The 25,304-nt window shown below is 45.5% G+C and overlaps 1 protein-coding gene across 2 annotated transcripts in view; it reads left to right on the top strand.

The window, feature by feature from the left end:
* The first annotated feature begins 16,838 nt into the window (after positions 1-16,838).
* Positions 16,839-25,304, top strand: part of KIDINS220 (kinase D interacting substrate 220) — an 86,757-nt gene continuing 78,291 nt past the window's right edge. Inside the window, exon 1 of one of the 2 annotated variants that reach the window (XM_084826685.1) lies at positions 16,839-17,701. The gene's annotated coding sequence lies outside the window, so the exon portion shown is untranslated. The remainder of the gene's footprint in view (positions 17,702-25,304) is intronic. The other variant, XM_084826687.1, reaches the window with a different exon arrangement.

Below are 25,304 nucleotides of genomic sequence, written 5' to 3' on the forward strand. Positions count from 1 at the left end.
AGAGATGTGGGAAATGTAAATGGCAGCCTGTAGCAGCAACACTTACTGCCTACGAATACTGGCTTTTTTTGCTGCTGTTGTCATGATCCTTCTCCCTCAAGGAGAGGAGGCCAGTAGACCTGTTGGCAGCCTGGGAAAGAGGCTTCAAATCACTGGCTCCCTTCCAGGGAGGCACTTTGCTACTGAGGATCTCACCCAGGGAACTCTGGAGGGTGCCACCAAACCTGGTGCTGGCCTTGGTCTCTGTTGTGCAGCTGTCTTTTTGTTGTATTTTTCTACAGCTACCATTGAACTTCCTATTTGTGACAGCACTTCTTTCCACTGCTGGAATGCTGGGCATAAGCACTGGACAGAAAGAGCAAGAAAATCTCCAAGAAAAAGGCCTTAAATAAGAAATGAATTTGGAAAAAATAAAACATTTCAAGGGTGGGGGGATCGTTGTGGGATGCACATCTTGCAGTGAAGTTATGCTTTGAGCATCAAGCATACCTAATCAGCTCTCCAAAGCAAAACAGATGCATACATAGCTGCCTCACTGGGGTGGGGGGGAGGAGGGAGTTCTTGGTTGTGCACATAGAGGCTTTAGTGCTACTACATCAGGGAGATCATATTTTAAATTTGTGTAAGAGAGAGACGGAGGGGGGAGCATTCCCAGTTAGGTCTACATTCAGAGATGGGTGAGCTTCCCCTTCTCTCCCCCAGATCACATCTTTACTAGATTTCTTAGGAAAAAAATTGAGATCATCCCAACTTTTTCCCCAAGAGATTGGAAGGACCAAGTCCAAGGGATTCTCAACTTACCCCTCCTTCCTAAACTTTACCCTGGCAAAGAGGGAGGGCTGGGATTAATGGCCTCAGCAGACACTTCATTCTTGAGGCCTGGATGCTCCTAACCTATTCTTGAAATGCTCAAAAGTGTCCAGTGAATGCCTCATAGCTCAATCCATTAAAAAAAGATTGGGAACTTCATTCCCCAGGCAGCAAGAAACAGTACTGAGTATGTCCCTAAGAATCTAGGAGCACTCGGACCTTAACAATAATGCTGCAGCTGCTGGAGTTTCCATGCCAGCTCTGCCTGTCACTGAGCCCCCTCATCAGGGTTAGTTTGGGGGAAGGGACCAGTGGCGGCAGGGGGTGTTGGCTGGTAGCAACAGGTTCCGGCACTAGAGGAAGCTATGATGAGCCAGACCCAAATTTTGGAAGGACTCGGGCTCTGCTCATAATAGCTTCTCCCTGTTCCACATTACAGTGCCATAATTAGTTCTGATGCCTGCTAAATGTCGAGTGCAGCGACATGGAAACTAGGTTGGACAGGGACAAGGGTGGCAAAAGAGGAAGTCGAGAGTGTTGGATTAAGCAGCACACTCCAAGAAATGACTCAAATTCTAACCAAGAGTCTTCTGTTCTCTGTTAAGGTGCACCTTGTGGAGAGTCACTCAAAGCTGCACAATGGAGAAAGAAGGGGCTTTAATGTTTGCCCTTCCCATTAGGCAGCCCATTGATTCCTTCTATAAATACTTGGCCTGTCTATAAATACTTCCAGGCCAAGCCTGGGCAACAGCCAACCTCTGTTTTTGCTCAGGTTGCTCTGCAGCCTTGCTCCAAGTATTCCTTCCTGTTAGCCTGTCTGTTCCTTCATTGTCTCACTTTCTACTACTCCCCTTCCAGATTCCTCATCAGTTTGCCTGCTCTGCTGCCTGCCTCCACCTTTTTTCAGTTGCATTCTATAGCTCTCGGATCCAGTCCCAGCTTGAATTGGACCCAGCCTGTATTGCATTGATCTCCCTGGGTAACTGTCCAAGATCCTTCCAATTCTAGTAGGATGTGCAGTTCATGTCCCACATACTATTGGGACCATATTTGCTACCATATTTGCAGTTCAGTTCCATTAACTGATTAATAATCAATTTCTGCCAGTCACTGTCAGAGGCTGCTTCCAGATGAGGCTTTTAAAGTGCATTTAAAAACATCATTCACACAATATTATGAGCGGTCCAGATGACGTCATCTCTTGTGTTTTCTGGAAATATGCTTCTTCTGTCTTTTAATGCAGGAAATCTGTTAAAAGATGGAATAGCTGCATAATGCCTTTTGACAATTAGCTCTAGGACCCCTCCATCTGGAAGCATCCAAAATCAGTTTCATGTTTGTAACTTTTCCTTGAACTTTTTAAAAATGTTGTTTTGACCAAAAACAGTCAAGCTCAGGCAATTTACTACATGCTAGTAGTATTTATGTGGTCTATAAAATTAAGAGTGGAATGCTATGCAACTTTAGACAGAAGAAAGTTCTACAGCTCCCAGCCATGGGGCATGCTGGGAGTTGAAGGACTTTTTCCTGTCTAAAAGATGCATAGGATTGTGCCCTGAATGTCCCGTGACAAATTGTGTTGGCCAAGCCAGCACAGCCTTGAAAGGCTGTATAAGAGAACGTTTAAGCAACATCTCCAACTCAAGATCAGGTGCTCCTCTTGTGATTTCCTAAAATAACCTGCTTTATTCAAGACTTTTTCATTCTGCATTATAGAGACGATTAATAACCCTAAGGTTACAATGCTATTGAGAAGAGAAATGCATACTTAGTTTACAAGTTTAGCTCCTCTTGACTTGGATTAAGATTTGCATTTTCTCCCATTGCTTTAAGTTTCTTCCCTTGGACAATGTTATGTTTCTGGTTAGTCTTTATAGACATTCATTGTTTGGCATATTGTGCTTCAAACATATTCTTTGGGTGTGTGTGTGTGTGTGTGTGTGTGTATACAGTCAGGGCCAAAAATATTGGAACAAGGATAACTGTTTTGGCAGTTGGCCTCTGTACACCACCACACTGAAGTTGAAAGGAAACACCCAGATGGGAGCGAAGTCAGGACTTTCAGCTGCAATTCAAGGGGTTTGACAAAAGTGGGGCATTAACCATTCAGGAAGTACAGCCAGTGGCATACCCCCCCCCCCCATCGTTGGTGGCTCATAAGTAATGGAACGAATGGCTGACAAGCAGCTGCATGGCCAGGTGTGGCCTGTTTCCTGGGTACCCCATGACCAATCAAGCAGATAAAAGGACTGGAGGTGGTTCTGAGTCTTACATTTGCATTTGGTAGCTGTTCACTGGAACTCCCAACATGAGGTCCAAAGAGGTGTCCATGTGAGTGAAGGAGGCCATCATTAGGCTGAGGAAACAAACCCATCAGAGAGATAGCAGAAACAGTGAGAGTGGCCAATACAACAGTTTGGAACATCCTGAAAAAGAAGGAATCAACTGGCAAGCTCAGCAACAGCAGAAGGCCTGGAAGACCACGGAAGACAACTAAAGTGGATGACCACAGAATTCTGCTCATGGTGAAGAGGAACCTTTTCACAACTTCTAGCCAGGTCAAGAACGCTCTTGCGGAGGTAGGCATGTCATTGTCAACATCTACAGTCAAGAGACAGCTTTATGAATGTAAATACAGAGGCTTCACAACAAGGTGCAAACCACTGGTAACGCTCAAGAACAGAAAGGCCAGATTAGCCTTTGCCGGCAAACACCTAAAAAAAGCCTGCCCAGTTCTGGAATAAAATTCTTTGGACTGATGAAACCAAGAGTAACTTGTACCAGAATGATGGGAAGAGAAAAGTATGGAGAAGGAAAGGAACAGCTCATGATCCAAAGCATGCCACATCATCTGGTGGAGGCATTGTTATGGCATGGGCATGTATGGCTGCCAATGGAGCCAGGTCACTGGTGTTTATGATGACCTGACTGCTGATAAAAGCAGCAGGATGAATTCTGAAGTGTATAGGGCTATACTTTCTGCTCAGATTCAGCCAAATGCTGCCAAACTGATGGGACGCTGCTTCATATTGCAGATGGATAATGACCCAAAACATACAGCAAAACATACAGCAAAACATACAGCAAAAGCTACCCAGGAGTTTCTGAAGGCAAAGAAGTGGGATGTTCTTCGATGGCCAAGTCAGTCACCTGATCTCAACCCAATAGAGCATGCTTCTCACTTACTGAAGACAAGACTGAAGGCAAAAAGACCCACAAACAAGCAGCAGCTGAAGGCAGCTGCAGTAAAGGCCTGGCAAAGCATCTTGAGGGAGGAAACTCAGCATTTGGTCATGTCCATGGGTTCCAGACTTCAGGCAGTCATTGACCGCACAGGATTTTCATCCAGGTATTAAAAGTGATCCTTAAGTCTGAAATGATGTTGGTTTGTTCTATTACACCAACGATGGGTGTGTGTGTATGCCACTGGCTGTCCTTCTTGAATGGTTAGTGCCCCACTTTTGTCAAACCCCTTGAATTACAGCTGAAAGTCCCGACTTCGCTCCCATCTGGGTGTGTGTCCTTTCAACTTCGATGTGGTGGTGTGCAGAGGCCAACTGCCAAAACAGTTAAACTTGTTCCAATATTTCTGGCCCTGACTGTGTGTGTGTGTGTGTATTCCGATGGTGACTAGAAATGCAACTAAAGGGATAATTTCCCAACAACATTGCACAGATGTTATTTTATTTGCCTTAGGCGGCTTTAAAATCTTTTTTGTTGTTATTTATTTATATTGAGGGTGTTTGCATATATTTTAGGTTTTATAAAAGAATTAAATTTTTAAATATATTAGTTATCCCATTCTTAGTGATTTTAAAGCTTTGTTTTATTCTAGTATATTAAATTAACTATCTTATATGACATTACACAAATGTTCATTATTTTCTTCTTCAGGAGGACTACAAATAAAGTGCACTTTTAAATGCATTGGGCCAAAACGAAACCCTTCATTTTATGCACCTTTGAGATTTCACTGCTCTCCCCTGCATAAAAATATGAAGAATTATTCAGTCCCAATGCAACTGCTGTGGACTATCCCCACTTTCCTTGTGTGGAGGCGGTAAACCCGCTGAGTTCAACGTTCAGTTCAGCATTTGCATATTGCATGTTTTCAGCGTTAAAAAACAACAACAGGGGAGCAATCCTATGGGTGCTAGTCAGCTGCTAGATGGCCATAGGATAGGTCAGTTCCCAGGAACCAGCCTCGGAGCCCATGCTCCGAGGTTGGTTCCCTGAGAACTGACCTCCACCCCTCCCACGCTGCCTCCTAGGGAGCGTGGAACAGCCCCGCACTCCGTGCTCTGAAGAAGAGTGTGGGGCGGCAAAAACAGAGCATTCCTGGGGGCGTGCTGGGGCAGGGAAGTCGGAAATGCCTGTACAACACATCCTATGTGTCATCTAGCTGCCACTTCCCATGCTCCAAGGCCCCACAGCTAGACAGCCGAAATCAGCTGTCTAGCCATAAATGCAGGGCAGCTGAAGCGTGGAGGGGACGATCCCCTCCGCTTTTCTCCTGCCCTGCATTGGATAGGCAGTCGCCTCTGAGTTCCGAGGTGGCCGCCTACCCCAATAGGATTGCTCCCTAAGACGGGGTATTTTTTTGGTGGCCATTGTGACTAATAGTTTGAATAGGATCATAGGCCTTTTTTAAAAAGCTGCTTTTCAGAACTAGAAAGCTCTTTCAAATTGGCTTACTATCAGAACGTTATACACAATACATGAAGGGCGTAATCCTTAGGCATGTTTAGACAGAAAAAAGAATGGGAGTTGTAGGACTTTTTTCTGTCTAAACATGCATAGAATTGTGTCCTAAGGCATTCAATTATTAAAACTTTATTACATTTTTAATTATTAATTATTAAAAAGGGTTGTATCCACTGATGTCTTTCCACCAGCAAAACAGAGTGCTGGCAGACTGAATTCCTCCTCTTCCCTGCAGCATCTTGCATGCGCCTCAAGTGTGCTCCAGAAAATTGGGGGGCCCTCTGGAGCAGATCAGGGCGCATCCATGGGGGTGGGCTACCAGGTGGTGGGAGGAGGGGAAGTGAAACTCCGATTGCGCAAGCCAAAACTAGCACCTTAAGGTCGACTCAGACGCAAATAAGGAGCCAGTGCAACTGATATTATATTGGACTGTCATGCTCAGAATGCTCAGTGCCCACAAGCATCCAGGCAGCCACATTATGTACCAGCTGAAGCTTCAGAACCACCTTCACAGGTAGCCCTACATAGAGTGCATTACAATACTCTAGCCTGGATGTGACTAGGACATAAATAACGGAGGCAAAATTCACCACTCCTAGATAGGGTCACAGTTGGCGCATCAGCATGATCTGATGAAAGGCACTTTTAGTCACTCCCACCCCGTGTTTCCACAGATAACGCTGAGTCCAGGAGCACTCCCAAGTGGTGAACATTGTCCTTCAGGGGGAGTGCAAGAACTAGTTGAACACCTCCATCCAGGTTAATCAGTTTCCCCACCCACAGTTCTGCATCTTATTTGTATTAAGTTTCAGCTTATTCACTGTCAAGAACAGCAGACAGGTTACCAGTTTCCCCTCTAGTTGCCTCAGCCATCGGGCTAGGCCTAGGTAGCATGTAATGCTGTAACTGCCTGGAAATGTGCTATCTTGAGGCAGCTCCCGTGCTCAAGGCCATGCCTAGGCTGTGCTAATCTGGATGAATGATTGCAGCTGGGCTTTGGTGAGAAAATGCAACTCCCGGGGGGGGGGGGAAGACCCCATTGGCACTGGCCCAGGACTGGCTGCCCGAGATCTGAGTTGCCAGAGCCCGAGAGATAAAAGGGCTGATGGAGGATGGCTTAGCGGTCTCCCATCTTCGTGAGTCAAGTTGCCGTGAGCTGGTGCATTCTTGAACCCTGAGACCCTATCCGGGGGGACCCTTCCTTCAGTAATGTATAGGATAGGTCAGTTCATGTTTTATCATTTTGCTTGGGCTATCAAAGTTTCTCTGTATCTTCTTGTATAATTTTAATTTTCTTTCCCTTCCCCCCTTCCTTCATTCTAATAAACTACTTATCTACTTCTAGAGACGAGTGTGTTTCCTCCTGGGCAAACCTCAGTGCTACGTTCAGTGCCTCTTGGCTGAATAACTGGCTACTGTGTAACATTTGGGCTTGGGGGCTAAAACAGAGGGTGTCAGCTTGAGCCCTTGTTTTAGTGGACCCCAAGCTGACCTAAAGGTCTCAGAGTCCCCTGACTCGGGCTGGATTAAAGGAATCAGTGTCAGGGTGGACACTGAGCCCATAGAATCCCAGAGCAGTTCTGATTCTGAGGAAGAGCAGTTGCTCCTGGGAGAGGAGCACGCTCCTTTTTCCCAGGGCCAACAGCTGATGGAGATTCCTCCCACCAGCATTCTTAGCTTAGATTGCAGTCCTGGGAGTGACAGAGCGCGGGAAGCAGACTTGATGGACGCGCGACGCTGACGCAGAGAGCGGCGCCAAATGGAGGGCGCAGAAAGGAGGTGTAGTGCCCGGTTGGCGCGCAAACAACGGCTGTGCCCAGAGGATCCAAGGGAAAAGGGGAGGGACTCTCCCTAGTCCTTAAGCTCAGGGGTCTGCCAGTAATTCCCTTTCAAACGGGGACCAACTGTTCCAACTTAGGGCATAGGTATTCTGCTGCTCATATCTAGTTGCTAATGGTAGAGTTGTTAAGTTGTAAAAGAGGAATAAAGCTTTGAAAAGAATCCCTTTGTCTGTGTCTGGACTTGGCTACTGGATTAGACTGAGAGAGGTCTCCAAGGAGCCCTTGACAATCAGGAGTGGTGGCAGCCTATTGACTTTTGGAAGTCCCTGCCTACCTTTCAGGGAGTTTGGAATAACTCCCATTCTCTGTTCATATTCACCCTCATCCATTCCAAAATTGCTTGCAAACAACACCTGTCAGAAGTTCCACAGTCCTCCCAGGGATAAGTAGGTGGAAACAAGAGGTAGAACAGTGTGTCATCTACTTGCTGGGAAACAAGAGGTAGAACAGTGTGTCATCTACATGCTGGGAAACAAGTAGAACAGGGTGTCATCTACTTGCTGATCACACTTTAGCCCAGACCTCCAGTTGACTTCCTCCGGTGGCTTCATTAAGATGTTCAGAAGCATAGGGGACAAGATGACATCCTGTGGTGTCCCTAAAGCAAGCCAAAGGCCATGAGGTGGAATAGAAGTCACCTAGGACTACTGGCTGAGTTTTCTCCCCTCCCCCCAAAGGATCAGAACCACCATAACACTCTGCCCCTCAGCTCCAATCCAGTCAGATGACCCAGAAGGATACCTTGATGGATACTATTGAAGGATCCAAGCTAGACTGAAATAGAACTAAATAATCAGTATTATCCAAACTGCCTGGATTTGAAATGCCACCACCCCCTTCCGAACCTTGCTTAAGAATAAACAACAAAGAGTCTTGTGACACCTTAAAAACTAAAATTTATTCTGACATAATCTTTCATGGACACTATCCACTTCATCATCTGGGCATCATCACTGTGCAACCTCAGGATGTGGACAAGCTGAAACATATGCAAAATAATCTGCTGACAAGCTACATCTATCTCTGACTCTGTTCAAATTGTAGTGTCTTAGTATGAATGCAAGCTATTTTATCTGCAAAGTGCCATGCAAACTGTGCACAGCAGGCTTTCAAGGGCTCTGTCAGCTGATCCTTGGCTGGAATCTGCATGCAAAAGACCCCATGCTACTTGAAAAAGCACTGTTGGCGGGCATACAGCAAGTGCAGTGGTGACGGTGAAGTAAGATTTCTTGGCTGCTATCACTGCCAGAGTAAGCCGTATAAGGGTTTCTTAACTATAATGGACTGTATGGGTGGGAGTTAGACCTTACTTAAGAGCAGAACACTTAATATAGGTTAGGGAGAAGGAAGGAGAGGTTAGAGGCCTGTGGGTGGAAGTAATAGGTCAGTTCTTCTGTGGGCCAAATTGAAATCTAAGCCAGAGAAGTGTGTGTGTGTGTGTGTGGGGGGGGGCGGCGTAAAGTTTCCCTCACTTTTGAGGTGAGCACTGTGAGTCACCAATGTTTGTATTCCAAGCTAAGGAATTATGGAGCTTGACAACACTGCTACTGCCATCTCCACAGCGCAGCCACAGCCAGGTAAGCAAGTGTGAGTGGGAAGAAAAAGCAACCCATTGCTTTTCCTAGCTCTTCTCTGTCCTAGATGGCACTACAGATGCAGCAAATTCACATCCAAACCAGGGAATTATGACGTTCAGTTGCATCAGTGCTCTTATATTTCAGTGGCACCTGGAATGCTGCTATGGTCACAGAGGGGGAGAGAGGGTGCCTTCTTTGCCTCAAATGGTGATGCAAGCCAGAGAAGAACTATACATGAAGCGGCCAGTAGTCTGAAAAAGCTCATGGTCTTAAAATTGGTAAAGTACTCCTAAGACCTTGTCTTTTCTTTTTAATAAACGAGAGACTAGCATGCCTTTAAACTTGGAATCAAAAGAAGAAAAGGGAATTTTGAAACAATAGTGTTTTCACAAAACATGGCACTTTGGAAATTTCACGAAATGGGAAGACACACATATGTTCCTAGAACTTTGACAAATAGGATTACAGACGGAAAGAGGATGAGCAAGTTCGTGTGACTTTTCCTAGCACGTATTACAAAATGAGACTGACTGCAATGCTTACTTCTAAAATGCAGAAACTAAATCAACATTGCTAAATTGTCATAGCGGCTCACACATTTTTGGAATTTTGGACTGAAAAACTGGGACTCATCATTGGTTTCCTTGGCTTTTCTTGTACTGGGTTTAAAGGCAATGGCAGAAAGCTTGAATAGCTGAGTTTATTCCCTGTCAGTCTTCACAAATGATGCACTATGTAAGAGATATGAGATCTGGAGGGAATTCATTGATGGACCAATACATACAGTATGAACTGTCCCATATATCTCTAGCATGATTCAACCAAGTTAAGCACTTTAATGTTTCATGTATTTCAGTGGGAAGAAACGGATGCTAATTCTCTTATTGAAAGTAATAGAATTTAACAGGGACTCAGCTGAGCTGCATCAGATTCTGTTTGTAATTTACTTTGCTTATGCCAAGAAGTGGTTCCTATATACATTTTTGGGACAAGCGTCTTTGTGTTGAATGTTCCTGTTTCACACATACTGAAACAAATTTGATGGATATTATTAATCTGGAGAGAGAAAACCTGTATACGGCTGAAACCAGATGTCAGGGCAAGGGTGGGCAATGTGTGGCCCTCCAGATGTTTTGCCTGAAAGTCCCATCAGTCCTAGCCAGCACAGCCATGGGTGAAGGATCCCAGGAGTTGTAGGCCAAAACATCTGGAGGGCCACAAGTTGCCCACCTGTGTTAGGGAGATGGAGTGTCTTCTGTGGCACGGAGCACTTATCATCTTAGGCTGGCATTCCAGCTACAACCCCACTTGAATAGAGATAGCCTGGCTTTGGTGATCCATGCCCCGGTAACCTGCTGTTTAGGTTACTGCAATGTGTTGTGCATGGGGCTGCCCTTGAAGACTATCCAGAAACTGATTGGGCTAGGGTACTGAATGGAAGTGGGCATTATGATAATATTATGCCAGTATTATATCATCTTCACTGGCTCCTGTTTGCTTCCGGACCCAATTAAAAGTGCTGGTGTTATTCCACAATGCCCTTCACAGCTTGGGTCCAGAGTATCTGAAGGAGCAGTTCATCCTACATATTCCTACCTGAGATAATCATCAGAGGCCCTGCTCCAAGAGCCCTCACATGCTGAGGCATGGCAGGTGGGCACTCAGGAGCAGGCCTTTTCAACAGTAGTCCACTAGTTATGGAGTACCCCCACCAAAGGAGACTGCCTGCTGCTTACTTTGTTATCTTTCAGTGCCAGGAAAATACCTTTTCTGTTCTCTCAGGCCTTTTAATCCTCTTTTATTTACATATTTATATATTTCTTCCATTTATACCCTGCCTTTCTGCCAAAAAAGGGTATTCTGAGAGCAATTAGCTATAGAGCGACTAATAAATCTTAGAAATAAATAAAAGATATAATTGCCTTGTTCGACTATTCTATCTCAGTCTCTAGTCTTCCCTGCCTTTATGGGAGCAGTAGAAGTACTAGGCACATCTTATATTATTGAAATAAGCGAGCTTTAGAGTGCCTAACAACGTTGGATTTAGCTGTGACAAATCAGTTACAAGCTAGGGCCTCAAGAAGACTTTGTAGGTAGCTTGTGTTAATCAGTACTAGTATAAATTCCTTCAGATCTCACCTTTCTTACTATTTTCAGAAGTGCATCATTTTGTGAAGTCTGAATGACAGGCCTTAAAGAATCTGTTCATGTCAGCTGTCCAAGCTTTCTGTTTGCATTAATCCCAAAACAAGAAAATCTCAGCTAAGCATTTATTAGTCTCACATATTTTCAGCCTATTGTTGGAAAACAGCCTATAAAATTAGTGTTTTAGCTACTAGGTCTCTATGACAACTTGGCAATGCCAATTTAGAAGTCAGTCTCATTTTGTAGTTAAGCGCTACAAAAGTCACACGATTCTAGTGCCCCCCCCGGAAGCCGAGGGAGGGGGGTGCTATTCTTTTGTATTTGGTTGTTTCCAGATTGGAAGTCCTCTGTTTTGTGACATTTCCAGAATGGTCTGGAAACAAACTGGACATTACATACACATGTGTGTAAAATTATCGCAGTGCCCTTTTGAGGAAAGGAAAATCCTGCTTCTTATGGGACAACTGGAATTGGAACAGCCCGTTTATTTCTTTCCCTGTGCCTAATCTATTCCAAAAGCTTTCCTTCAGTTTGCATTGCATGTCTGTTACTATGTAATATGTGCAGTGGTTCCACGAGACAATATTTACAAGGAGTGTACAGCTAGTCTTTCAGATAGCTCACAGGCACTGTTATTAGAGCTGTATATGCTCATTTAGCCCTGCAACCAAGCTCTTCCCTCAGCTTCTGACAATAGCAATTAACCTTACCCATCTCTTAACTTGTTTATAAAGCAGGACACACCCTTCTGTACTTCCTTTGTAATGTTCAGGTGCTGGATTACTAGCTTTGAAGGGGAGGGCAGGGCAGGGCCAGTTGACCAGAATAATTTTTTTAAACTGGCTAACCATAACCACTTTTACAAGGAAACAAGTGCCCCATTCAGAGGTGGATCCAACCCATTTGATTTCCAAGGACTTAGGCATTCCTAAAACTGCAATTCCATGCAAACTGTTAGGAGTAAATCTCGATGAACACAATAGGGCCTACTTCATAGGCTTTTATTTTCACTGTAACTATACTTACAGGCAGATTCAGAGTGCATCTACCAAGAAGTAAGCCTCACTGAACTCTGTGAAACTTTGGCTGCAATCCTAAGCATACTTGTTGTTGTTGTTCAGTCGTTAAGTCGTGTCTGACTCTTCGTGACTCCATGGACCATAGCACACCAGGCCTTCCTGTCCTCCGCTCTCTCCCGGAGCGTACTCAAGTTCATATTCATTGCATCGGTGATGCTATCTAGCCATCTCATCCTCTGCCGTCCCCTTCTTTTGCCTTCAATCTTTCCCAGCATCAGGGTCTTTTCCACTGACTTTTCTCTTCACATTCGGTGGCCAAAATATTTGAGCTTCAGCTTCAGTATCTGTCCTTCCAATGAGCACTCAGGGTTGATTTCCTTGAGGATGGACTGATTTGACCTCCTTGCAGTCCAGGGGACTCGTAAGAGTCTTCTCCAGCACCACAGTTCGAAAGCATCGATTCTTCGGCGCTCAGCCTTAGTTATAGTCCAGCTCTCACAGCCATACATTGCTACTGGGGAAACCATAGCTTTGATTAGACGGACCTTTGTCGGCAAGGTGATGTCTCTGCTTCTTACTATGCTGCCTAGGTTTGCCATAGCTTTCCTCCCAAGGAGAAAGCATCTTTTAATTTCATGGCTACAGTCACCGTCTGCGGTGATCTTGGAGCCCAAGAAAATAAAATCTGTCACTGCTTCCATTTTTTCCCCTTCTATATGCCAGGAAGTGATGGGGCCAGATGCCATGATCTTAGTTTTTTTAATGTTCAGTTTCAAACCAGCTTTTGCACTCTCGTCTTTCACCCTCAACAAGAGGCTCTTGAGATCCTCTTCGCTTTCTGCTATTAGGGTGGTATCATCTGCATATCTGAGGTTGTTGATAATTCTCCCGGCAATCTTAATTCTGACCTGTGATTCATCCAACCCGGCGTTTCTCATGATGTACTCTGCATATAAGTTAAATAAGCAGGGTGACAATATGCAGCCTTGTCATACTCCTTTCCCATTTTTGAACCAATCGGTTGTTCCATGTCCGGTTCTTACTGTTGCTTCTTGACCCTCATACAGGTTTCTCAGGAGACAGGTAAGGTGGTCTGGTACTCCCATCTCTTTAAGAATTTGCCACAGTTTGTTGTGATCCACACAATCAAAGGCTTTAGCGTAGTCAATGAAGCAGAAATAGACATTTTTCTGGAATTCTCTTGCTTTCTCCATGATGCAGCGAATGTTGGCGATTTGATCTCTAGTTCCTCTGCCTCTTCGGAACCCAGCTTGTACTTCCGGTAATTCTCGGTTCACATACTGCTGAAGCCTAGCTTGTAGGATTTTGAGCATCACCTTGCTGGCATGTGAAATGAGCGCAATTGTACGGTAGTTTGAACACTCTTTGGCATTGCCCTTCTTTGGAATTGGAATGTAAACTGACCTTTTCCAGTCTTGTGGCCACTGTTGAGCATTCCAAATTTGTTGGCATATTGAGTGCAGCACTTTAACAGCATCATCTTTTAGGATTTTAAATAGCTCAGCTGGAATACTGTCATCTCCGCTAGCTTTGTTGTTAGCAATGCTTCCTAAGGCCCACTTGAGTTCACTCTCGAGGATGTCCAGCTCAAGTTCAGTGACCGCACTATCATGGCTATCAGGGACATTCAGATCTTTCCTGTATAGTTCTTCTGTGTATTCTTGCCACCTCTTCTTAATCTCATCTGCTTCTGTTAGGTCCCTGCCTTCTTTGTCCTTTATCATGCCCGTCTCTGCACAAAACGTTCCCTTGAGATCTCCAATTTTCTTGAAGAGATCTCTAGTCTTTCCCATTCTGTTGTTTTCCTCGATTTCTTTGCATTGTTCATTTAAGAAGGCCTTCTTGTCTCTCCTTGCTATTCTCTGGAACTCTGCATTCAGTTGGATATATCTTCCCCTTTCTCCCTTCCTTTTCGCTTCCCTTCTTTCCTCAGCTACTTGTAAAGCCTCCTCAGACAGCCACTTGGCTTTCTTGCATTTCTATTTCTTTGGGATGGATTTCGTTGCTGCCTCCTGAACAATGTTACGGACCTCCGTCCATAGTTCCTCAGGCACTCTGTCTATCAGGTCTAATCCCTTAAATCTATTCTTCACCTCCACTGTATATTCATAAGGGATATGATTTAGGTCATACCTGAATGGTGTAGTGGTTTTCCCTACGTTCTTCAATTTAAGCCAAAATTTTGCAAGAAGCAGCTCATGATCTGAGCCGCAGTCAGCTCCAGGTCTTGTTTTTACTGACTGTATAGAGCTTCTCCATCTTTGGCTGCAAAGGACATAATCAATCTGGTTTCGATATTGACCATCTGGTGATGTCCATGTGTAGAGTCGCCTCTTGTGCTGTTGGAAAAGAGTGTTTGCTATGATCAGCGTGTTCTCTTGGCAAAACTCGATTAGCCTTTGTCCTGCTTCATTTTGTATACCAAGGCCATGCTTGCCTGTTATCCTGGTGATTTCTTGACTTCCTACTTTAGCATTCCAATCCCCTATGATGAAAAGGACATCTTTTTTTGGTGTTAGTTCTAGAAGGTGTTGTAGGTCTTCATAGAACCGATCAACCTCAGCTTCTTCGGCCTCAGTGGTTGGGGCACAGACTTGAATTACTGTGATGTTGAATGGTTTGCCTTGGATTCGTACCGAGATCATTCTATCATTTTTGAGATTGTACCCCAGTACTGTTTTTCCCACCCTTTTATTGACTGTGAGTGCTACTCCATTTCTTCTAAGGGATTCTTGCCCACAGTAGTAGATATAATGGTCACCTGAATTAAATTCGCCCATGCTTGTCCATTTTAGTTTGCTGATTCCCAAGATGTCGATGTTCAATCTTTCCATCTCATGTTTGACCACCTCCAGCTTACCTTGATTCATTGATCTTACATTCCAGGTTCCTATACAATATTGTTCTTTACAGCATCGGACTTTCTTTTCACCACCAGACACATCCACAGCTGAGTGTCCTTTTCGCTTTGGCCCAGCCGCTTCACTCTTTCTGGCGCTACTTGGAAATTCCCTCTGCTATTCCCTAGTAGTATATTGGACACCTTCTGACCTGAGGGGCTCATCTTCCGGCGTCAGCCTTGTGATACGTTCCATGGGGTTTTCTTGGCAAGAACACTGGAGTGGGTTGCCATTTCCTCCTCCAGTGGACCACATTTTGTCAGAACTCTCCGCCATGACCTGTCCGTCTTGGGTGGCCCTGCACGGCATAGCTTATGGCTTCACTGAGTTACGCAAGCCCCTTCGCCACAACAAGGCAGTGATCCATGAAGGGGGGTAAGCACACTTACTTAGGAATAAATCACTCTGAACATAATGGGACTCGCTTTATTTATCAAAGGCCATCTATCTGCCACTCCCCTCCCCTCATTAAAAACAATAAAAACTGTTATGTTCACCCTACTTCTCTGAGCAATGAGAATCCTGACCCTTACAATAGAATAAGATGAAAACAAGTGCAAATACAAAACCCATACAAACAACCTACACAGTAAAACTGCCAGTTTTTAAAAAGTATATAAAAGGTAGTTTAAAAGCCTTGGAGAATAGAACAGTTCTTGCTTGTCACCAAAGAGACTATGGAATAGGCACCTGATATGCTGCTTTGGGGAGAGTCCCACATCCAGAGCACCACAGCTGAAAAAGCCCTTTTCTTGGTCACCACCTTCCTTCTCCTCTGATGCCAGGAGTACCCAGACAAGGGCCTCAGTAGAACTCACATCTGGGCAGGTTGACATGGAAGTAGGTGGTTCTTAATATGTCTGTGTCCTAAGCCCTGCAGGGGTCAAAAAACCACAAGCTTCAATGTGGCTTGGAAATGAGCTTGCAGACACTGAATCTCTTCTCGAACTGGGAACATAGGTTGTCCATGAGCTGTCCCAGTTAGAAACTTGGTAGGTGCATTTTGAACCAGCTGATTTCCCGACTACTGTCTTCTAGGGTAGCCCCATGTACAATGTATTACAGTACTCTGAATGGGGGGGAGTTATCAGAGGATGGATTGCTGTAGGTAGACTATCCCTATCCAGGATTGTCCTCACATCTGCTGTATCAGCTTAAGGTGCTAAATTTGGTGGCTTGTTCCATTAATTGCATCTAGTTATGTATGACTGGTGAGTATGGTTGATTTGTCTCACTTGGAAGTTGGTGCTCTGGGCCATTTTTTGGATTATATTGCTCAGAACAGGTCCTGGAACTGTTTCTCTGAACGTTTTTGTGACTCGTCGTATCAATCCCATCTAGTCATGTGTGACTTGTGAATTTGTTTGGTTTGGCTTGCTTGGAAATTGGTGTTCTGGGCTATTCCATTCTGTTCTGATTGGCAGGGGTTATACAAGTATATTAGAAGGGTTTCAGTTCTTAAATATTGTTCTCAAATGTCTCCAGCACATTCTACTGTTTCTTGCAACAGTTTTCTTTTTAAATAAGAAAAAGTATAGGGCCAGTTCTGTTCCGGCATTTACACTGTCTGGATCGCAGGGTGACTTGGTCAGGATTTCTGACTCCCCATCATTTAACAGCGGCAGCAGCAGCAGCAAAATGGCTCCTCGCCTGCCCTAATTTGTACTGCTGAAATGAAGAAAGCTTGGTGTAACCAGGAATAGATGTTTGTGTGGAAGGACTGTGAGCTTAATTAAGTTCTGGTACACAAAACATTTCTGGGGCTCAGATTTCTTTAGCGTGCAATCCTAGGTTTAGACAGAAAAAAATCCCACAACTCCCAGCATTCCCCAGCCAGCATGGCAGAGGAGTGTGCCCTTAACTATAAGCCCTTTTGTGCAACAGATGGATCTCGGGGCTCTAGTAAAAAAAAAACAACAAACCAGCCCCCACAAGCCTGAAGTCTGCCCCCCTCTGCATTAAGGCTTCCTTCGGAGGATCGGGCTACCAACGCTATGCGTCTTGACTCCAAATCCTATGCATCTTTGCATCGAGGCGAATCACAGTTCCTTCCTTGAGAGCGAGCTCCACTGAAGCGAACGGCACTTACTTCTGAATACACATGCATGGCATTGCACTTCGTCCCAAGTAAGCGTGCGTATACGGTTGCATCCCGCAATAGCCACAGGCTGGACCGCTCGCCCTTCCTCTTCGTTTGGCCCCGCTGTTTTTACCTGCGGCCCTCTTCTACACCCATACAATATCCACCCTCAGACTGAGCGCATCGATTCACCCATCGGATGCAGCGGATATATGACAGTTATGCCCCGATAAATCTGAAGGCGCCACCAGAACCGGCTATTGTTGTTTGGTGCCGCGACAGACCGAGAGGGCTGGGAGGCACGCGGCGGACCGCGACACACGCCCCCTTTGTTCTGCGCCCGCACAGCCGGCCGCGGCCAGAGGAGCGACTCCAGTGCTCTTGCACGTTAAGAACGCCCCCCGCGGGCTCCAGCCCGGGCCCAGCAAGGTTCACGTGACCGCGCCGGCAAAGCCGGCGACGAAGCGAGGGAGGCGGAGAAGGCAAGATGGCCGCCGCCTGCTGCAGGGGGGAGCCACTCGCCGCATAACACCCAGGCGCTCGTCCTGCGCCGCCGCCGCCGCCGCCGCCGCCTGTTTCGGAGGCTCCCCTTCAGTTCCTGCCGGTGAGGGGAAAGGGGCAAGCAACGTGGAGCGGGTGAGGGGCTTGGCGAGGGTGGTGGTCGGGTGAGCTGTCAAACAAAGGGAGTGGAGCCGCCCAGCCTCCTTAATGCTTCCCGGTTCTTTTTGCCTCCCGTTCCGCAGAGCACAGCTAGGCGCAGGAATGGGTTAGAGCGCAGATAACTGTGGGGTTGAGATGGCTGCGGGGTGGTCGGGGACGGGGTCCAATTCTGTTGCCTCGCGTATTTGGCTGTGCTGCCTCTGTTCCTTCCGTCAAGCCTTTACGGTAAGGTGTTGCAGGGTGTCCTCGGCCCCCTCCTCCCCGCGATCACATTTCCTAACGTGTGAATGCTTTGGATTTGCAATTGGCTATGTATCGCCCGCTTTTGTCACGTAAATTTAGGGCGTTTCCACGTGAGGCTTTTATTGTGCAGTTGCCCTGGCTCACTAATGGAATTTTACGTGGGGTGTGCGCGCGTGCGCGCGCCCAGATGTTGTTCTCCATTTGGATCTCTCCGGTGTTTTTCTACCACTTCTTCTGCCTTTTTTTCTGTCTACAAAATACCCATCAAGGAGGAAAAGAAAGAATAGCTGCACAATGCTGAGTTGTCTGTCTGGAAGTACCCTTAGTCTGTAGTTGTCGTGGTGGTAAGAAATTCTAGTAAGCGAGTATAGGCTGCAATCCTATGCTCGCTTACTGAATTTAATGGGGCTTGCCTCTGAGTAGACATGTATAGTTTAGACTGTCAGGGCCAAGGTGTGTGTGTGTACACACACACACACACACACATCTTGTGGCACATGAAAATCTAATAAGTGCAATCCTATGCATGTCTACTCAGTAGTATGCCCCACTGTATAGGATTGCAGCCTTATTGTGGTATAAAAATCCACTATGCCGCAATAGATCTGTTGGTTTTTAAGGTGTCACAGATCTTTTTGGTGGGAAGAGTAATTTGGTTTTCCCCTCAGAAAAACAGGCAAGTCTATGATACCATGGACTATTGAAATCCAGTCTTATGTCTTAAAGACCAACAGATTAACAGTACAATCACATGCGAATTCCCAGGTAAGTGTGTATAGAATTATAGCCTTATTGTAGCATAATCATTCATGGATTAGAGTCCGCTTTATCAAATTCCAGTGCAATGTGTGAAGAACATCTTGGCACATTATCAAAGGAGCTACTAGCATAGTTCTCTGTTCGCTGTTGATGTTTGTCTACCATTAGTAGTGTGCAAGGTGCTGTACAGAATAAAATACCCAGTGGATTTGCAGTTTAATGCAAGAACAAAAGTGTATGGAGAATGGTTAGAAGCACTGTAGGTCTTACAATGGGGGAAAATAGGCCTGCTATTAAAGTGCTTAATATTATTCCATCTTGTATTTTACCTCTTTTAAACACGCACACACACACATACAGTGTGAAGGATTTTACTTTTGGACCATGAAAAGGTATACTGCTCAGATCGCTCTGTGGAGTGCTGAGATGACTTGGGCAGTTGACATGATCACTCCCTGAGCAGAGCCTGGCCAGCTCCTTGGTATACACCTGATCTGAGGGCAATGAAGCAAGAGGGAGGACTGCTAGAACACAGGTGGAGGAAAGCTCATGCCAAGTCTGACTGAACACAGGTTAGAGCTCATTACTACTCTGTGGCAGTGATGGTGGCAAAAAGGAAGTTATTTTCCACCACCATTGCATCCTCTCAGTGTTATCCAGATGAGCTTTTCTGAGTGGTTCATGGCCTGCTACAATCTGGGCCCGGGAGGGAAATGGTGGAACTCTTGGTAGCATGCTGTGACAAGTTTGCATGGCACTTTGAAGATAAAGTTGCTCAAATTCGTGACGAATTGGACACCACCATTAACGCAGTTCCATTAGCAGAGGTGCCCAGAGCACTGTCTGGATCAGTTTTACTGCATGAGTTTCAGTTGTTGAACCCTGAGCATGCAGACAAGGTGCTTGGCCAAGTCTGGTCAACCACCTGTGTGCTTCACCTTGCCTGTCATGGCTTATTACATCTAATAGGGAGGGCTGAGTCCAAGAGGTTGTAAGTTCCTCCTTGAGAGAGGGAGGAGTGCTGGCCTCTTTAGGGAAGGTGGTAATTAGACCACTCCTGAAAAACCTAACCTGGACTGGATAATTTTAACAACTATAGGCCAGTAGCCAACATCCCCTTTCTGGGCAAGGTGCTTGAGCAGGTGGTTGCCAGTCAGCTCCAGGCACTCTTGAATGAAGCTGGCTATCTAGACCCATTTCAACAGGGCTTCTTGCCTTGGTCGCCCCTGTGGGATGACCTTTGCCAAGAGAAGGACAGGAGAAATGCAACCATGTTGATTCTCTTGGAATTCTTGGCAGCATTCGATACCACTGACCATGGTATCCTTCTGGATAGGTTGTCTGGGTTGCAGTGGTTCTACTCCTTGGATGGCTGTTTCAGAAGGTGGTGCTTGGGGGATTATTTCTCTCTGCCTTGGCACCTAATAATATAGGCTTTGCCCATAGTATTTAAAGTAGTATTAATTTAAAAAGATCCAATTATTATTTTTTTATTTGACCATGTAAGCATGTATGTAGGCTCTTCTGAGATGAAACATATTCAGTGTTTTATAATGTCCCTGTGACAATGTATCATTATGCTGTGGGTATTTTTGGTGGCCTTGTTTTCTTTTTCACTTATTTTTACAAACATAAATGTATGCTTTGCATGTTAGTTGTATAATAAGAAATTGTTGTCTTATAAATGCATAGTGTTCTTATTAATGGCACCTGGTGTGTACACTAGGTCTTGCTCTAGTCTTTCAGACAAGGAGTGATATAAATTCTGAGCTTTTTATTCTTAGGAAGGGTGCATGGCTCAATTGTAGAGAAGATCCCAGGTTCAGTCCTTGCATTTGCAGTTATGGATCTCAGATAGTAGCATTGGGAGAGAGACCTGGAGCCAGCTGAAGTTGATTGCCCTGGGGCAGATACGTATACCAATGGTGTGACTTGGTAGATGATCCAGTAGTGTAGAAATGAATGTGGGGGAGGGGGATTGTACCTGCTGGCCCACCCCATCCTCCACACCTGTGTTCTGGATGGCTCATTACCCATGCCAACAAGCCACCCTGACACAAGTTGTGCTACCGAGGATATTATGCTAATCCCCCTGGCATGCAACAGGCATGTGCAGAGGGAGAAAAGCCACCGTGGCTTATTTCCCCCTCTGGGATAATTCAAACCTAGTCATTGATTGAAGAGCAGGAGCCCATGCATATTGGCTTTGAATGCATAATTTCTATTATTATTATTATTAAACATTTCCACACCAACCAATAACCAAAGCTCCCTGGGTGGTTCATGAAGCTATAGGTGCCAGGCGAGCCATTCTGGGAAGGGCATTCTACAACCAGCGTGCCACCACTGAAAAGGCCCTTTCCCTAGTAGCCACCTACCTCGCCTCATTTTGGGAGGACACCTGGCTCAATATGTGGCATCCCTCCATGTGTTCCTTTCTACACTGTTTGACCAACTGCCAGGGATTACAAAGGCAGCTTGATGTGTTTGTACTATCACATTAGATAGTTTGAACATTTTTTTCTAGCACAAATATGGATTAATTGTTGACCTTAGCCCTATAATTCTAGGTCTTTTCAGATAAGCTTCCTACTTTGAAGGGGCTTGCTTTGTTTCTGAATTCCTTTTTATTTATTTCTTCACTGCATTTTGAGCTTGCTGTTCTTGAAGACTGATAACAAGGCAGGTACCATCAGGTTGCAGAAAAGACTGACAGATACATGGTAGATAGAGAGGAAAGAATGTAATAAAATACCATGGTTGAAGTAAGACAGGGCTCACTGGGATTTCTTGTCTGGTATATTGAAATGCTGTCAGCCTGGTATATTGAAAGGCTTGTTGTTGTTGCTGTTCAGTCGTTCAGTCGTGTCCGACTCTTCGTGACCCCATGGACCATAGCACGCCAGGCCTTCCTGTCCTGCGCTCTCTCCCGGAGCGTGCTCAAGTTCATATTCATTGCATCCGTGATGCTATCTAGCCATCTCATCCTCTGCCGTCCCCTTCTCCTTTTGCCTTCAGTCTTTCCCAGCATCAGGGTATTTTCCAGGGAGTTTTCTCTTCGCATTAGGTGGCCAAAATATTGGAGCTTCAGCTTCATTATCTGTCCTTCCAATGAGCACTCAGGGTTGATTTCCTTTAGGATGGACTGATTTGACCTCCTTGCAGTCCAGGGGACTCGTAAGAGTCTTCTCCAGCACCACAGTTCGAAAGCATCAATTCTTCGGCGCTCAGCCTTCCTTATAGTCCAGCTCTCACAGCCATACATTACTACTGGGAAAACCATAGCTTTGATTAGACGGACCTTTGTTCGCAAGGTGATGTCTCTGCTTCTTACTATGCTGTCTAGGTTTGCCATAGCTTTCCTCCCAAGGAGCAAGCGTCTTTTAATTTCATGGCTACAGTCACCGTCTGCGGTGATCTTGGAGCCCAAGAAAGTAAAATCTGTCACTGCTTCCATTTCTTCCCCTTCTATATGCCAGGAAGTGATAGGGCCAGATGCCATGATCTTCGTTTTTTTAATGTTGAGTTTCAAACCAGCTTTTGCACTCTCGTCTTTCACCCTCAACAAGAGGCTCTTGAGATCCTCTTCGCTTTCTGCCATTAGGGTGGTATCGTCTGCATATCGGAGGTTGTTGATAATTCTCCCGGCAATCTTAATTCCGACCTCTAATTCATCCAACCCGGCATTTCTCATGATGTACTCTGCATATAAGTTAAATAAGCAGGGTGACAATATGCAGCCTTGTCGTACTCCTTTCCCATTTTTGAACCAATCGGTTGTTCCATGTCTGGTTCTTACTGTTGCTTCTTGACCCTTGTACGGGTTTCTCAGGAGACAGGTAAGGTGGTCTGGTACTCCCATCACTTTGAGAATTTGCCACAGTTTGTTGTGATCCACACAATCAAAGGCTTTAGCGTAGTCAATGAAGCAGAAATAGACGTTTTTCTGGAATTCTCTTGCTTTCTCCATGATACAGCGAATGTTGGCAATTTGATCTCTAGTTCCTCTGCCTCTTCTAAACCCAGCTTGTACTTCCGGTAGTTCTCGGTTCGCATACTGCTGAAGCCTAGCTTGTAGGATTTTGAGCATCACCTTGCTGGCATGTGAAATGAGTGCAATTGTGCGGTAGTTTGAACACTCTTTGGCGTTGCCCTTCTTTGGAATTGGAATGTAAACTGACCTTTTCCAGTCTTGTGGCCACTGTTGAGTGTTCCAGATTTGTTGGCATATTGAATGCAGCACTTTAACAGCATCATCTTTTAGGATTTTAAATAGCTCGGCTGGAATACTGTCATCTCCGCTAGCTTTGTTGTTACTAATGCTTCCTAAGGCCCACTTGACTTCACTCTCTAGGATGTCCAGCTCAAGTTCAGTGACCGCACTATCGTGGCTATCAGGGACATTCAGATCTTTCCTGTATAGTTCTTCTGTGTATTCTTGCCACCTCTTCTTAATCTCATCTGCTTCTGTTAGGTCCCTGCCTTCTTTGTCCTTTATCATGCCCGTCTTTGCACAAAACATTCCCTTGAGATCTCCAATTTTCTTGAAGAGATCTCTAGTCTTTCCCATTCTGTTGTTTTCCTCGATTTCTTTGCATTGTTCATTTAAGAAGGCCTTCTTGTCTCTCCTTGCTATTCTCTGGAACTCTGCATTCAGTTGGGTATATCTTCCCCTTTCTCCCTTGCTTTTCGCTTCCCTTCTTTCGTGAGCTACTTGTAAAGCCTCATCAGACAGCCACTTTGCTTTCTTGCATTTCTTTTTCTAAAGGCATTTTCATAGGTAACACTAAGGCTACATATGAACATCTCGGGTACATATGTTTAGAAATATGCTGCACAGAGTACACTTTGCTTTTTGAATATAAGTGGTGCTAATGTGGGAGAGGAATTAACTGAAAAAACTCATTAAGGGAGCAATCCTGTGACCACTAGTCAGCAGCTAGACGGCCATACAATATGTGGTTTTCCGGGAACCATCCTCAGAGCCTACACCCGGGATCAGTTCCCGGAGAACCAACATTCCCCCCTTGCGCTCAGCCTTGCGCTCTGCGCTCAGCACAAAGCAGCCCAAACAGGGTGTTCCGGGGGGCATTCCAGGGCAGGGAAGGCGGAAATGCTGGTATGACACATCCTATGTGTCGTCCGGCAGCCTCCTCCCCCACTCCACCTTCCCATGGCTAGACAGCCAAAGTCAGCTGTCTAGCTGCAAATGCAGGGCAGGAGAAGTGTGGAGGAAATGATCCCCTCCACGCTTCTGCCCTGCACTGGATAGGCGGTCACCTCTGAGTTCAGAGGCAGCCGTCTATCCCCATAGGATTGCACCCTAAGGAGGTTTTGACTGCAAGTTTTGCATTCATGATGGGGGCTGGGGGGACTGATCTTAAAATGCAGCTGATCTAAGCCTCTCATGTTAATTCTACCTAACACTGGCAAAAGCAGCCCTGGGTAGGACTCTTATCAGATTTTGCCTTGATTTTGTGTCATCAGGCCATGATAGGAAAATCATGAGCTTTGTTCTGGCCAAAAGCAGAAGCAGAAAGCAGAAGCCAAAAGCTAACTATAGCACTCCCTTTAAAGTATGAAACATGACACACACTGATCCGTCATCCAACAAGTCCTAAGGCAGCATGTATACCACCCCATCCCCAGTTTCATTCTGAGCCCTGCTAAATTGACTGTACTGAAGCTTTTAGGATGGCATAAGTCAGGGATGGCTTGAGCCACATTCTCTTGGGAGTAATCTGTCAGGCACATGCTAGTGGTGGGCAGGGCTGAAGCTGGTGGCAGGGCTCAGTGCTGAAAGTGGGCAGGGCTTCTTTCTCTCTCTCTCTCTCTCTCCCCCCCCCCCATCCTTTCTCTCTCATTCTCCTTGCCCAGTGAACTACTGGCAAAGGGATAGATCGCTGTTGCCAAAAGCCTGAACTGATTGCTTGCGAATAGCTTTTGAAATTAGCCTGAGGGCTGTATGTAGCCATGTACTGTAGAGCAGGGATGGGGATGTTGTTGGATTGCAACTCCCATCATCTCTCACCATTGGGTATGCTGGCTAGGGCTGTTGGGAATTGCAGTCCAACAAAATTGTAATCCAACAACATCTGGTGGATCACACATTCCCACATGCCTGCTGTAGAGAGATGAGTGGAAATGAGGTAGCCACCAGGCCTTTCTGGTGTTCTCTTTCCCTGCCGTTGAGCTAGCCATGTTTTCAGTTGTGCTGTTGAGTTCAGGGAATAGCTCTTGCTAGAGTATCTCTTGGGTGTCTGGAAGTGCTGATGTCTCAGTTGCCTACCTGGGTTGAATGCGGGTCACCCTACTTTGCAGCACTGAACGTTAAAAACTTTTTCAGTATTCTTGTGTTCAGTACAGAGATGATGGGTCTTATGTGTCCTCAGCTAGTCCTTTGCTGACTTATAAGTGACCAATTGGGTAGTGTTATATTATATGATATAGCTTTCCCCTTAGGTTGGCAGTGTAAAGCTGTGTGGCTTAGCATCCAGGGACTGTCACAGAAGGCTATGAGTAATGATGATGTGGTGGGAGAGTTT

The sequence above is a fragment of the Heloderma suspectum genome, chromosome 1 (genome assembly GCF_057233095.1).
Source record: "Heloderma suspectum isolate Gila_16-S chromosome 1, 16-S_ref, whole genome shotgun sequence".
NCBI classification, from domain to species: domain Eukaryota; kingdom Metazoa; phylum Chordata; class Lepidosauria; order Squamata; family Helodermatidae; genus Heloderma; species Heloderma suspectum.